The sequence below is a fragment of the Thermobia domestica genome, chromosome 1 (genome assembly GCF_964235325.1).
Source record: "Thermobia domestica chromosome 1, izTheDome1.hap1.1, whole genome shotgun sequence".
Taxonomy (NCBI): Eukaryota; Metazoa; Arthropoda; class Insecta; order Zygentoma; family Lepismatidae; genus Thermobia; species Thermobia domestica.
In genome coordinates, this window is record NC_137454.1 from 28,535,742 (window position 1) to 28,551,712 (window position 15,971).

The 15,971-nt window shown below is 37.3% G+C and overlaps 1 protein-coding gene across 3 annotated transcripts in view; it reads left to right on the top strand.

The window, feature by feature from the left end:
- The first annotated feature begins 468 nt into the window (after positions 1-468).
- The window catches only part of LOC145684022 (uncharacterized), a 155,030-nt gene continuing 139,527 nt past the window's right edge, over positions 469-15,971 (top strand). For all 3 annotated transcript variants that reach the window (XR_014131231.1, XM_081755841.1, XM_081755849.1), the window contains exon 1: positions 469-605. The gene's annotated coding sequence lies outside the window, so the exon portion shown is untranslated. The remainder of the gene's footprint in view (positions 606-15,971) is intronic.

The window sequence follows — 15,971 nt, forward strand, 5'->3', positions numbered from 1 at the left end:
TGCACCGGATGACCTACTTTGTATTCTAACTTCCCTTCTTAAGATTTTCTATTTATTATAGCTGAAACAAAATAATAATAATAATAATAATTAGAGTTTCTTTGACCTTATAATTATATAATTAAATTGTAATTTATATGAATGCAGTGTAATTATGTCATTTTGGTTAATATGTTTTAGTTATCATATTATTTCTATTATTGATGTAGGATAACAAAATAAATATGTATGTTAATTTCGTTATATTTTTTGGTGATTACTTCCGGAAAATAATATAAAATAAATAATAATTAGAGTTTATAACGATAAGACATGGCAAGAAATGTAGAAATTTTGTGCCAAAAATTATTTTTTAAAAATAAACAAATGAAAAACTGCGTTGTCATGGAAATAACAGTAATCATCTAACTACTCTACTGTTTCGGCACAAATATGGTTTCGGTCCTTTTCTAAATTTTCAGTGGAATTGATCAATATCTCAGAAAAATGACTTTATCAGGTACTGTAGGAGATGCAAATAGTTTACAAGAAGCTCGAAGAAAATCCCAGTTCTATATGAGAAGTTTGTCAGAACAGAGTTTGGCTAATCTTCGTCGAGGTCATAGGTAAGCCTAATTTTCATTCCAAACTCCATCTTGTCTGTTTGCTCTTAACTTTATCAAATGTGCAAAACATGAACTTCTTTAATATTTTATAGTATGCAAGACAAATATTTAAATAGTTTTAATTTGATTTGGTGTTGGAAAGAAAATTTACATTCTACATAAAACGATTAAGCTGTGAAAAAATCTAAACGAAACGTTTTAAGCATAAAATAATAGCGAGAGAGAGAGAGAGAGAAAAAAAATTAATAATTGAATCAGATGGAACAAATACTGTATATTACATAAAAAGTGTGAATATATAGCCTAGTTTTACTTTTTACTTCTCAATTTTTTTAGTTAACGTTCCACGATTATGCCCTTTAGGCTAAAGGAAACAGATTATTACTGAAAGTGAATGATTGAGAAATTAATTATTTTGTCCTCTCCCACCGGGACTCGAAGCCAGGTCCACGTGCATCACTAACGTTTTAATGTTTTTTAGCATGGAAAACTCGGGTTGATTCCAAGCGGGAACTCATGTGGCTTGAATCACACGTTAAGCTGTAGGCCCACGTTTCGAGTTAAGTTCCAAAGTTGGCGGTCCGTTGCTGGCAAAATTTTGAAAATTTACTTGTAAGAAATTAATAATTTGCTCGTTTGTGTGTTTGATAATATGTAAGAAGAGCGGAACGTGTGTTTACTTTTTTTCTTTTATGTAAGCGGCTATAATCATGGCACAATTAGGCAAGCAGAGGGAACTACTTCGCGCAAGGTTACCACATGATTGTATTGTGAGAAACTAACGAGCATTTGTATTCTGAACATGGCTGCACATGTACAGAGACACTCCAGTTGGTATCCTTACGCAGAGACGAGAACTTACATTCTATTAATTTTAACAAAATGGGTCCAAACTTCCATAACCTTAAGAAGCGAACCCGACCCTACCCTATCCTATTTACCCCAGCCCAATTATGCACCAAGGTTAAGGGAGGCGGTAATGATGAGATGCATTATAATGGTAGAGGGATTAAAATGGAAGAAAACGGAAAAACCTCGAGAAAACCCACTAACACAGTGTTTGACCACCAGAAAGCTCACCTGGAGGGAAGTGGGATTGACCCACGGGCCCGACGCACCAAAGATGATTGCTGTATCGTTGAGCCATCGCTGGTCCCTAATTTTCTTTTGTTGGTGCACGGCGACTACATTTGGAACACATGAAGTTGAGGGGAGCCACCAGAGATAATTCTTTAAAAATTGTAATGAAACTAATGATCCTAGGGTAATTTTCTTGGCGACTGCCTACAACTGTGTACAAATTTACAATACGCCTAGAAACTTATATCCGATGAAACGATTACTTCTGAGGAAAACACCAGAAATCTGTGATGGGTAGCCACTACAAGCTGACATTGTAATGACATCGATTTCAGTTGAAGGCAGGGCGAAGCTGGAGGATCCATACATTTCCGCGGGATGCATCCATAGGAAGCAGGAGCATTAGCAGAATTTAGTGTGCACATAAAGGAAGGACACATGCAATAACCTTTGCTAGGTGGTCACCAGAAGCTAGCTTTTAGTGTTGCACTTGCGTAGGAATGAATTATACTTTCTAACGCTGTTTCCGCATGTTTTCCACCTACACAAATTATTCCCTTAAACGTTATTCTCCCTTTGTGTACTAATAGATTTTACCTGTATATTTTTTATATAAAGATGTCAATGTGTTCTTAATATGTATCCTTGTATTAAAAAAAGCACCTTCATGACTAAGAGGTTAGCGTACGCGCCTTTGGTGTGGAAGACCCGGCTTCGATTCCCGGCAGAAGCTTATGTGGTTCGGATTCCACGTTAATCAGTAGGTGAAAGTCTCATATAGCCTCGTTACTGAACGGGACGTTAAACTCAAAATCACGTCACATTGTAAAAAAAAAATACATCGTTAGCTACGCAGCTACAAATTAGCTTCAGTTACTTAACGATTCTCATTTTAAGTTCCAAACAATTGGTGTCTTCTAAATATTTCAGATAATATGACCGTAATTAATGCTCATCTGGGATTAGATAGAATAGTAGTTCAGAATGGGATTGAATTTCTAACTGCAATCGAAAAAAATCATCACAAGCTTTAGAATGAATGCAAAACAATAACCGGGAATCCACAGTGTAAAGCTGACAAAGTTTAAGTTGTTTTTCTCTCAAAACTCGATCATCATTCACTTTTCGGAGAAACCAAACGTTGGAATCTTTTTAATCCAGCATATAGGGGTCTAATGCGCTACACCTGCTCACGAAATCATACATTTGTTTTCAGCACTTTTGGAAAGAAATGAAGTCAAAATTTTGTCTCCATTTTATTATGTATCAAGAATCCTCTGGAAAATTAGGGCCTTTTTTTGGCAAAACCAGGGACCAGGGCTGGATTAACCCATCTAGAGACCCGGGGCTATAAAAAATATGTGGTCCTGCTGACTTCACCTAATACATTTCGCTTTAAAGTACAGTAGGAAAGTTAAGGAGTATTTTCATATTTTTTGGTCATATTTTATTTTATGATGATGATTGTATCTTCATGGTTCTTTTTAGATAGCCAGTTGAGATTTTGATCACAATGGAGGTCCCTGTTCATCTGGAGGCCGGGAGCTATAGTCCCCCTAAGCCCTCCCCTTAATCCGGCTCTGGGCAAAATATGTTGAAATCACGATGTCGACTCCTCAAAAGAGGGAATAATGAATAAAATACATCTACTCAAGTGTATTAAAGAGATCGTTGCTAAAGCAGCGAACCCGGACCGTGAGAACCTCTTTCTACTTGATCAGTAAGGTCAGTTTACAGATAAGACTGGTAAAATCCAGGCATTTAGAGCTGATAAAGCAGTGATTGTTGAGAATCTGCCGGCTAGTACGACGGACTAGTGCAGGTGTCGCCAAACTTACGAAAGCTTCTGAGCTACCGTACCGTTTTTAAATCCTACTGTGAGCTACGAACCAAATAAACTACCAACTTATTATTATTATTATTTTTTTAATATTCCATTTGTTTATTGCCAATAAACTTACAGAATATTTCTAGTAAATATGAAATCAAACTATCCAAATTAGTAAATGTATAATATACACACGAAAAACATAACAAATGTCTAATATACACACGAAAAACATAACATGCACAACCACACGCGTATATAATCAAGTGTGAGATGAGGCTGACAATGGTAATTGCGCGGAAGAAACAAGCAGTTCTTGACATCTTTGCCCCCTGACATCATTGTCATTAGTGTCAGAACAATAGAGGAATTCAGGTTAGCAAACCGGAGCGTTAACGCGATCTACCGAAAATGTTTCCGCGAGCTACTGATAGCTCACAATCACTGAACCAGTTTAACCATAGGATGTTATTTGAATTTGAACTGGGTGGACAAACACCGTGTGCGTGGGTTTTCTCGGGGTTCTCCCGTTTCCTCCCACTTTCTTCATTCCACCATTTCATTCATTACTCATCATCACCGTCTCCTTTAGCCTCACCGGCATAACCGTGGGACGTAAAACTCAAAGATTTTGAATTTGAACTGAAGCTGACAATGAAAAATTTCCGCGTATTTCAAAGAGATGACGAAACTCGGCTTCAATCAATCCCCGACACATTTCCTTGTTTCAGTATGCTTACTGCAAAAGCTGAATCGAACATCACTTGCCATAGTGTTTCAATATATATACAGAGCGTTCAAAAAGTCTCTATACACCTGAATTGTCACATATTCAAAGCAACGAGAAAATTATTTTACTCAAAATTTGTTATATTTTATGGCATAAAAGCACTATGTACAGGGCGTAGCATATACACACACATTTTAACGCACATTTTCACAGCAAATGTTTGAAATGTCCCCCACGAGCCTCCAAACATGCTTGCACTGCACACGTTTCTTCTTGTTCTCAAATACTCTCACAAGTTGTTCATGTGGAATGCTATGAGCAAAATCTCGAATAGCTGTTTCGAGTTCTTGTAGCGTGTGGGGGTTCCCGTTATAAATAGAATTCTTTGCATAACCCCAGAAGTAAAAATCCGGAGGAGTCAAGTCAGGAGACCGAGGTGGCCACAATCCCTTTGAAATTATTCGATCTCCAAAAACCTCTTGCAGTAATCTCATGGATTGGCGAGCTGTATGTGCTGTAGAGCCATCTTGTTGCATCCAAGCATTACGAATTTCGTCTTCCGTTAGTTCTCCCATGAACTGGTGAATAATTTCACAATAACGAGTTGAATCTATTGTTTGTTTGAAAAATATGGGGCCAACTATTCTTTTTTTGGATATTGCAATCCACTCCCCTATCTTCTGGTCATGCAGAGGAACTTCATGTATGAGATGTGGGTTTTCTGCACACCACAAATGTGAGTTCTGGGCATTGACGGAACCTGATAAATGGAACTAAACCTCATCAGTAGAAAAAAAAAAAAAAAATCGTCAGACTTGTCCATAACAAACCGTGTAAACCATTCACAATACTGCACTCGTTTTACACTGTCGGGAGGAAGTAACTGCTGCACCGCTATCACCTTATACGGGATAAGACGCAGTTTCTTACGAACCGTCTTTTGTGCCGTACCAACACTTATTGCTTCTTCCTGGGCAAGTTTTGGAAGTGTTTTCTTATGGGGGCTACTTTGCATTGCATCCGATATGTGTAGCATTTTTTCTTCATCGAGCACTGACGGTCTACCACTTCGATCATAGTCCATTACCGTTCCAATGTCTCTAAATTTATCGATCAGTGCCCTTACAGTGTGACGATTCGGAACAAACTTACCTTTGACTGTCCGTTTGTACTCACCTTGTTCACGGGACACATGTTCAACCAGGAATATTCGTTGTTCCAAAGTTAACACCATTGTTTCACAGACCGCTAACTAGATGCAACAATCACTTCAACGTCACTTTGTCGACTGGAATCTAAGAAAGGAACTTCACGCAAGGCGATAATATAGCAATGTTGCAAACCTTCGCATAAAATTTTATTTCATGTGACTGATGCGACTTTGACTTGCCACGATTCAGGTGTATAGAGACTTTTTGAACGCTGTATATATATATTTGCCTTTTCTGAAGACCATACATACACCGAAGAGACAGTGAAAACTTATCTCGTACAGAAACTTAAATAAAATGAGTGAAGCTGCTCTTTTCTTTGATGCAGGCCAGGGGAGGATACAGGACGGACTTCTGGAAGGGGGAAGGGCAATGGGTTGTAATACTGCTACTTAGAGCTACTTTTAATAGTTACAGACTCTGGGATGGGTTTTATTTATAAAGTGAAACCTCTACTAACGTACACCTCTATAAAGCGGACACCTCCCGTAACGGACATATTTTGTAATCCCCAAACACTGCCATAGGAAAAACACATATTGGCAAACCTCTCTAAGGCGGACATTCTCTAGTACGGACACGGACAGTCTTTTTTGTCGTTTATATGTATTATTTACCTCCGTATTACGGACACTTTCTCTACAAATAAGTTGAAAAGTATTGTAAAAACACATTTTTAATAATTCATACATGTGTCACCAAGAAAGCTTTGTGACTATTTTGCCTCAACTGTCTGCTCTGCAACCCAGACAAAGCTGCTCTGTTTAACAACACTTTTATGTACTTTCCTTGCATTCCACTCACACCCAACCTGTTTTAGACACAAAAGTGATTGACATTTGCCTGCCGTTTAGGATGACACGTTATTCAATTGTCCCGCTATAATATCTAACCAAGAAGAAGACCAGTTAGGTTTGGGTATACATATTGTCTCAGAAACTACATTACTGGATTGCAATTAACCCACAAATTAAAGCGACATACTGAAAACGTAGTAAGTAGTGATAAGTGTAAACTTCAGAGAACTACATCTTATTTCCAAGTTGTACCTCGGACATAGGAGTATTGGATGGGGGAGGATAATGCAAGTACCGTAACATTTTGGTAATATTCGTAAATACATGATTCATGCAAAAATATATTTTCTAATTGAATATTACCTTGTTTACTGATTTACGTAACAAAATATTGAAACCTCTTTAAGGCGGACAATTTTTGATTCCCCAAGACTGTCAGCTTTAGAGAGGTTTCACTGTATATAAAATAAAAAAGTTTCCTCTTCTGGGGGGACGATCACCCAACCTGGATCCACCCCTGTGGCAGGCGATCTACATTTTCCGTCTATAAATGAAAAACTTCATTTCTCTAATACTGCAATATTATCCCTACTAGATAAGCATGCTCCACTCATTAAACACAAAATATCGCGATCTTCTTCCCCGTGGATAACTAAAGAAATTTTAAATTTAATGGCTAAGCATGATTCCTCTTGTAAACAAATCACGAAATTGGAGTGCGTATGGTTGGAGTGTAACCGTTGCCATTTCAAAGTGTGCTTTTTCAGTTATTATTCTATAAATACTTCTTATTATCATATTAATTGTGATGTTTGCATGGTCAGGTGGGGGACAAGCCATGATTAGCCGTAACTTCGCCATGTAAAGTAAGACTAAATAAATAAATAAATAAAATTCTACGAAACAGATTTAGCATGTTTTGAAAATACACTCCTCAACTGTGATTCTTGTGCGTCGCTTGCTCGCATACGTTGTTCTTGTTGTAAAAATACTTATTGTTTCGTCGAAAGTGATTAAGCTAGGTTCAGTGGCGTATTTAGGGGGAGGGCTTCCGGGCTTAATCCCCCCCGAAATCTTACTTACTATAGTAAAGTATATGAAATATCTTGCAGAATTTTCACATTTTCAGGCAAGGCCCCCCCGAAAGTTAGCAAAGCCCCTCCCGAAACAAAATCGTAAATACGCCACTGGCTAGGTTTAATATGCATATTTGTTCTACGTGGTTTCTCCATATCGATTCAATAAATTCAATTTTGTTATCATCATTCAAATGTGAAAACAGCAGTTTTCTTTAATCGATTGCCAATATTAAGGTATCTCATTCAATGTTCCAGCTTGTTAGTTTCAAGGTATTTCAAGTAAATACGTATTACATACTGGTAAAATCAATTAAATTACCTGTAGAGCTGTTGTCTGCGAAGCTGTTCGCTATTACTTCGCTTTCTGCAAAATTTGTGGCAAACTTTGTCAGTGTGAAGTGAAATTCCCGGTCGATTGGTGTTTTTTATTTTGGACTTATACGATAGCTCATGATGAGTTCTATCGATTGCAACTATAAACACAACACATTTCTCACCCACTATTCTGTCCAACCTCGAGTCAGTACTACAATTGTTTGGAAGTTTAAAGGAACGTGATGATAAGTAAAACTGAAACTAATTTTAATAAATGTTTCTGACGTTCTAAGAGAAGTTATAATTATAGGCGACGCCACAGTGGGTGCAGTGGGTGCAGCTGCACCCACAGTAGCTTCGATTTTCAGGATTCCTACAATAATCCTTTCTATTTTGTATATTTATATTTTCCTATGTTTGGATATATTTGAGTGATGACGGATATATTCGAGTGAAATGGTGTATGTCAATTTCTACAGTTTGGTGAAAAGTTTTCAGTGATTCCGGTTAGTAGTTGCTCATGCAAACGGTGTTTCTCCAAGATGAATTATGTCAAGTCCAAACTAAGATCGACTATGCTTCCATAGAGACTCAATTCCATAATGTTGCTTTCTGTTGAAAAGTCGATTTCATTGAGCATAGATATCGAAGATGTCATTAAATAATTCAAAGCCATGGTTAAATTCAACAGAAGAATGCCCTTATAAAAGCTATTGTAATTGATTCCATTGAAAAAAGGTACTCTTGTACACTTAAATTTCTGATATTTTTTTGATAAATCCATAACTCACATATACGTGTATCCATGTATGATGTTTCTTTAAATATGTACATAAAGTTTTTATTGTGTAGTATGCTAATATTTCTTTCTATGTCTTATCCCTTTCCAATCTGCACCCACATTATCAAAATCCTGGCGCCGCCTATGATTATAGTATTATTTTTTAATTTCGAAAGTCAATATATTCTTTGTTTATGCAACATTGAGCCTCCAAAAATAGTAATTTTGATGTTTGATTTTTCTCATTTGTTTCCTTCTTCTTCCCCCGCATAAATTAGTTCTAGAAACCTTTCTATGTTCTGTTACGGAATTTATGTGTGAAGTCGTGTATCTCATAGTTCAATATACCACGGTTATGTTACTTGGCTAAGGGCCATATGGTTAGCGTATATGTCCCTGGTACGGGAGACCCGGGTTCGATTTTTGGTGGAAACTCATGTGGTTGGGACCCCACGTTAAGCTGTAGATCCACGTCTCATATAGCCTCCTCCTCATTTGCTCTATCTATTTCTCTCTATTGTTTCTCCGTACGTAGATGTGTGCTTCTACATCATACACCGGCCAGCTGAAAAGGATGCTCTACAGTGTGGTTCGTAAGTCCCAACACATTCATATATCTTACGTATCGAGTTTATGTGTCTCTGCTGTTGCGCGTTATTATTTATAATATTATGTGACACTATGTTCTTTGAGACTCATGTCTTAATGAAAACCACTTTTGGAAGCAATGTTGCCAGTCTTTTTTTTCAAGTGTTGAAAGTTCATTCTCGTAAGCCACTAGAGCTTCTTTAGGGCTGCAAAATCTCCTCCCACTGATGTGATCTTTGATCCTGCAAAACAGAAAAAAACAGGGCCAGGTCAGGGCTATATGGCGGATGAGTCATAAGTTTGACCTCCGTAGATTCTAAAATCTGAATTGTGATGTTGGCCGTGCGTGCGGACGCGTTGTCATGATGAAGCAGGATCCCACGCAATCCAGTTGTTGGACGCCGTTCCCGAAGCTTCTGGAACACTTTTGTTAGGCAAACAGTGGTGTACCACTGAACAGTAACAGTCCTTTGTTCTTCAAGTGGAACAGTTGCAACATGGCCAGATTTGGAGAAGAAAGTTGCGACTATCTTCTTCCCCACACTTCGTGGGTGGATTTTCGTCAGGAAAGATCCGAACTGTAGACTGGTGTTTATTTCCAGGGTCAAATTGTCAAATTGATAGATCCAAGTCTTATCACCAGTAACAATGTCAGAGACGCGTCGAGAATTGTCTCCATCAAATCTTGCAAGCATTTCTTCACAACATTCCACACGCATGCGCTTCTGCTGTTCAGTCAAAAGTGTGAGGCACCCAACGAGATGAAACCTTCCTGAGCCGAAGATGATCATGAAGAATTTTTGTTACTGCTGGCGATCCAATGTTCACTGTAGATTCAATGTCCTTGAAAGTTGTTCGAGGATTTTCTCGAATCATTTGTTCCACAGCGGCAATGTTTTCATCTGACACAGCTGTTGCCAGACGTCCAGCTCTTTCTTCATCTTTAAGCGGTGTCCGGCCTCTTCTGAATTCACCAAACCACCGAAAAATTATAGCACGGGAAGGAGCAAGGTCTCCAAATGCCCCCTGCAAACGGTCAAGGCTTTGTGTCTCGTTCAAACCACTTTTGAAATCGTAAAGGATTATTGCCCGCAAATGTTCCCTTTCGAGCTCCATTCTAGACAGCTGAATACTGCTCACATCAACAAACAAGTGAAGGCGATACGGCCACGCCGATAAGCGAGGCGAGTTGAAACTTGCTTCGCTTCTTCGCTCTGGATACCACTACCTTACGCAATTGTTGGAATTCAAATACTGTTGCACAACAATGCGTATCTCAAAACTTTCGTAGTGACCCTCGTAGAATGTAAGTGTATATTTAAGAAAAAGAAAATAGTTTCGAAATAACTAGAGGAAAAAAGAATGCTTCTACGCACAGTGGTTCATTATTTTGTTGCAAGTCTGTTTCTTCATATGCAAGTCAATCTAAACCACTGTTTATTCTTTCATCTTCTCGGTTTGAAGTGTTTACTTGTATACGGAAAGAAATGAAATCCGACAACGTCGCTCTTACGCGTCATTGGCTTTCGCCAAATGTCAAGAGGTTTGAGGCGGACAGTACCACCGGATTGGACGATGTGAGTGCAGCATTCAAAGTCAACCGCCAATTCTGCTGCCGTGCTAAATAATTTTTTAAATAGCTTTTTCGCATTGTTCCTGCTTCAATAAGGAAAATTTGCAAATTATGGCGCAAGTTTAGAAAGGCCACGTAAGCAACAATTCTGCCTTCTTTCCCCCAATAGACTTTATATGTAGTTGAAATTTTATTGTAAATCGAATGTTCTTTGCGATGAAAAAAAATGAACTTCAAACCATGAAACAAAAATATATAGATATTATATTTACCAGAAAAAAAATCTAGAAGATTGTTTAAAATTAAGCAAATTGATTTTAGAGACAACTCTTCCATTGTACTGAAATATAAAATATTTAAATAACCCTTCTTAGTGGCACATAAATAATTAAGGTGAGAAAGTGCGTAGTATTCATCGTAATTTCTGCATAGTGACAAGAAATACTTAACGCTTGTCCAGTTTAGACAGAAAATGAGTCTATTTTATATAGTATACGGGACTATTTTAAAATTCACTTGTAATTATTTCACGCTTGAGGAATCCGTGAAGAACTGTAACAAATAGTTGTGAATTTTAACACATCTATCTGTCAGCCATAAACAAACAAACGAATGATTTACCTGAAGCAAGACGTATAAAATGACATAAGTTCTTCATTGCAATGGACGTTAATTTTGAGTAACGTAACATGAAAATTTTAAGTGTTAAATGCTTTTAACAACAATACATTTACATTAACCGCTTTCGCCTAAACGATATTTACTTGTTAAGAGATGCTGAATGTTCATAATATATGTTATGACGTTGCGACCAATGGATGAAGACTTCGTTAAGTGCTGTGTGAATCTGTGTGTAACCTACGAAGAGATGATTTCGTTGCACTAATCACAGGTATTTATAAATATTTTCTCTTCTTTTTATGGTAGTTTTAAAACTGTACTTGTAAATGTGTTAATAATTGTCAAGTCTTATTACTTTATTTTTATTCGGAAAGACAACTCGTACATATAATGATATATTGACTTAACTGCTCATATGTTATTTTATGTGAATACACTAACATTAACAAGTCGTTAATGTTAGTTGTACAATTTAATGTTTATTACTGCAACTAAATCTTAGTCTGTACTTCGTTCTGGATACACGCACATTACGTGTTCGTTAAGAATAACACTCAAATATGTGCTTGTACCAGGGGCGGATCCAGGACAGACTTCTGGGGGGGGGGAGGTCGGTAGTAATACTGCTACTTAGAGCTACTTTTAAGAGCTCCAAAGTTTTTATGGATGGGTTTATTTATATATAAAATAAGAAAGATTCCTCTTCTGGGGGGGGGCGATCGCCCCGATCGCCTTCCCCCTGGATCTGCCCCTGGCTTGTACCAAGGGCGCTCATTAGGGGAGGCAAAGTGGGGCGCTCGCTCCCCTGTAAAGCAAATTGTACTTCGGAAGATCGAAAACTAAAAAGATTTTTAAAAATATTTACTGCAAAATTTGAGACTACATTTGAAATGTTGCTTATACTGCCCTCTCCTGGAAAAAGCAACATGGGCGCCCTTGGCTTGTACATATGTACGAGGTTAAGTCAAAAATTATCCGCAGTTTTGACGTAACTCTACTTACATTGTTCATACGGACCTCTGTCCTCGTTTATTTTATTGTTATGCTCTTGTGGTCATGCTATAAAAGTTTGATTTTAATTCTTCCATTTGTCTTCCTTTTGTTGCAGATAGATTCATGACCGTTTATTATAAATTTGCACCAAAGAACGAGCAGTGAACCGGTTTTTGTGGTCGGAAGGCGTATCAGGGACCATAATGCATTAAAGACTTTTGGCATAATACGGGAACAGTATCTTGCCGCAACGGAATATCTACGAATGAATTGAAAAATTCAAAAATGGTCGCACAACCGGACGACTATCTACGGCTACAAATGATGATAACATTGACCGTGCACGTGACATGGTTCTGTTAGACGGACGAGTGACTTTTGATAAAGTGGCACATCATGTGGAAATTAGTCATGATTCCTGATACACCTTCCGACCACAAAAACGGGATCACTGCTCGTTGTTCGTCTTTGGTGCAAACTTCTAATAGAGCGGCCATAATCTATCTGCAATAAAAGTAAGACAAATGGAGTTTTTAGAACCAAGCTTTCATAGCATGACCACAACAGCATAACAATAAAATAAACGAGGACAGGGGTACGCCAAAATTGCGGATAATTTTTGACTTGCCCTCGTATATTTTAAAATGTCAAGAAATGATATGCGAATTAACTAACTAATCAGGATAATAAATCTAAGGTTAGCTACTTTGTTTCGTAATCCCGTGAGTAATTTTCTTAACAGGTTTTCCAGAGATTCTCAGTTTCACTAGTTCTCAATGCTAGGGCAACACATACCTGGTATTTCAGATAAAACGCCCACCGATTATAAATTACAAACGACTCGAGATTAAAGGATGACACAAAAATTGGGACAGGAATATGTCCAAAGTCGAAAGGAGTGCTCTGTTTGCCCTTCAACGCTCTCTATTATGGGACTTGAGGTCGAGATATCCACGAACAGTGGGCAGATTGTGTCGGTGCGCTATCCTGTTGAAAATATCCCACAAATAGGATCTGTAGTGGAAGTTCATCAATGGTGTACTACTGCATCATCTACAAATACATGTCTGACATTACTGATGATGTATTAAGAAGAGAGGACACAATGACATTTAAAGGGGTCATAGAGCATCACATATTAACATTTAGTGAGCCACCTTCATGCTCTAGAGCTAAGTGAAAGTTTTCCGGAAAATAGTATTATATTAGCTATCATGTTTACTTGAGTCAAGTGTGGTTTCATCATTGCATGTCAACACATTCACAATACCTCATTGCATATTCGCCATTTCGGCTAAAATCCGGTAGCATTATACGTGAACACGCTTTTGTGTCGCTGTCAAACTTTGGACAACTTTTTGTCAGCTGTTGTATCCCGAGCGTAGCTGACAAAATTCGGTACATTTTTTCTTTCTTTCTTCGGAATTCCCGATTCCAAACTGCACCGTCTGGTCGATTTAGATAGACTCTGCATTATAGATTGCTGTACAACTGCAATGTTCAGTTCAGTTCTATCTGACTTTGATCACCAAGCATTTTCTCCCTATTTGTGTGTTGCAGAGCCTGTTATCAGAAAGTTAGCATAAACACGACGTATAGTTAAATTGCTTAGTGGGCCTCGCCCTTCAAATAGTTCCGAAAACATTTTAGAACTGCAGCCGTCGAACGATACACTTCCATCAAGCTTGCAATCAACCTTCTTCGCTCTGACGATAATCTGTCACCCATGCTATACGTATACTTTCGAAAGAAAAATAATTCATTAGTGTTAACAAATTTTGACTGACTTTGTACATTGTTTTCATTTTTCTAATCAATGCATTATCATTCACATTTGCATTTTCCCTATGTCATATATACTTACGTTAGTGCGCTGAAAAGAGGCGCTAAATCCCAATATTGAATCCTTCATCCTATAGGAGACATTCAATCACAGATTTCATTTTACATAAGAAGCAATAAAAACGGAGAAGGCCAGTGATATCACGGGTTACCTAGATTAGTAGTTTTCAGCAACTGGTACGTGGGCAGCCTTGACCTATGACGTGGTGTGACACTACGCTTAAAAGATGTTTTTAGTGTCACTAAATATTTACACTCTTTTATGTATGCAATTTTGTCGTCCAGCATTGGTGACAATGTTCAAAATAAGATTCTACTGTTAATCGAAACCAAGATTTCGAGCACGAAAAGAAATCCTTGTTGTAGTAATGTATGCAGTGTATTGTTCTATTCTAACCATTGTGCTCCCTTGTGCCTTGCAAATAGCGTACGTGCCTTTGGTGTGGGATTCCTGACAGGAGATCTTGTATTTCGGATCCTATGTTAAGCTGAAGTTAGCCTCGTTGCTGAACGGAACACTAAACTCATATTCAATATATCCTTTAAGATATATATAGATCTTGACATTTCAAAAATGCGGCCATCGGTAATCGTGTTCCTTCGGATTTCTGGCATGAATTTCGAAGCGCGTTTTTTAAAATTTCCGCGTTGGCGCGCTACTGTTTTCTGGAGGCGTCGTTTACGTTGGATGGTGCTGTAGTCTATAATTAGCCTATTTGTTCGGTCTTGATTATACTTAACAAGCATGCTGCTCATGCCTTCTAATTTTATCATTTATTCGCCAAACTTACTTTCTTTAAAGGACTGTAATGGTATTTTCTGTTAAATATATACAGCACGTATAACCTTGTAAAATCCGTCATTTTCGGAACTCTGGAACTCCTCAGATCCGGAGGTTGCCAGATTTTTGTGTGTCAACCTGTATTTCATATTGGCTGGAATGTATCAAATCTGCTAAACATATCTTTAGTTGTTACAGATCTCAATTTGGTCAAAGATTATATATTTATATATAACAAAAACAAGCAAACTTAATATATTGTATTTCTAACTAGATCTTTAAATTAGAAATAAGATTAGTCACTATCTATAGCTAAATCTTTTGTTTTTAATGATAGGATTTGCAATGTTTTGTTTTGTTTACAATTTTTTTTTTTTTTGAATCTCATGCCACACACCAACTTTGGGGGTACACGAAGATGAAAAATAACGTTTTAAATTTATTTCTTATTAAAACACTTTAGTATTGATTAATTTTTAATCCATACAGAGAGCTATAACATATTTGTCCCAAAATAACTGAATAATTTTACTTATTATTTTCTCGAGCTAGAAGATTAGTATAGCAAGATTGATCTAAACGGAAATTTAAGAGTACGTCGCAAGGTTTTGAAACTATGATCGATATTAGCAGTCAAAACTGGATGGATGAACAAATCTCACACACCGTTGAACTTGGTTCTTACTATAACTGCTAGTGCTTTTAAAATTCGAGTTATTAATTATTATAATTTTAGAATAATGGACTTTTCTTATAACGAATAATTATTCGAACAATTATTAAAATAACGAATATTTTTCTTCGAATCTTAAAAACTAATATTAAAGTTAAAAGAATCGCCGTCACGTATACACCACACAAAGGAGTTTGGTCTGCACGGTGCCATATTTTCTCAATTAATTTGGCAACTGGAAAAACTAATACATTTCTACCACGTCTGGTTTTATTAGCGCCATTAAAGTTAAGATAAAATACAGGGTGTTTCAGACAATTAGCCCCTTTTCATATTATTATTATTATTATTGTGAGAAACGAATTAACGTATACAAATAACCTAGGCATCACTATAGAGGGTACTGTTCTAAGTTTCAGTACTGGCGAACAGAATGTATGACACGTTCAATGTGTCTGTTATCCGCCACGTCTA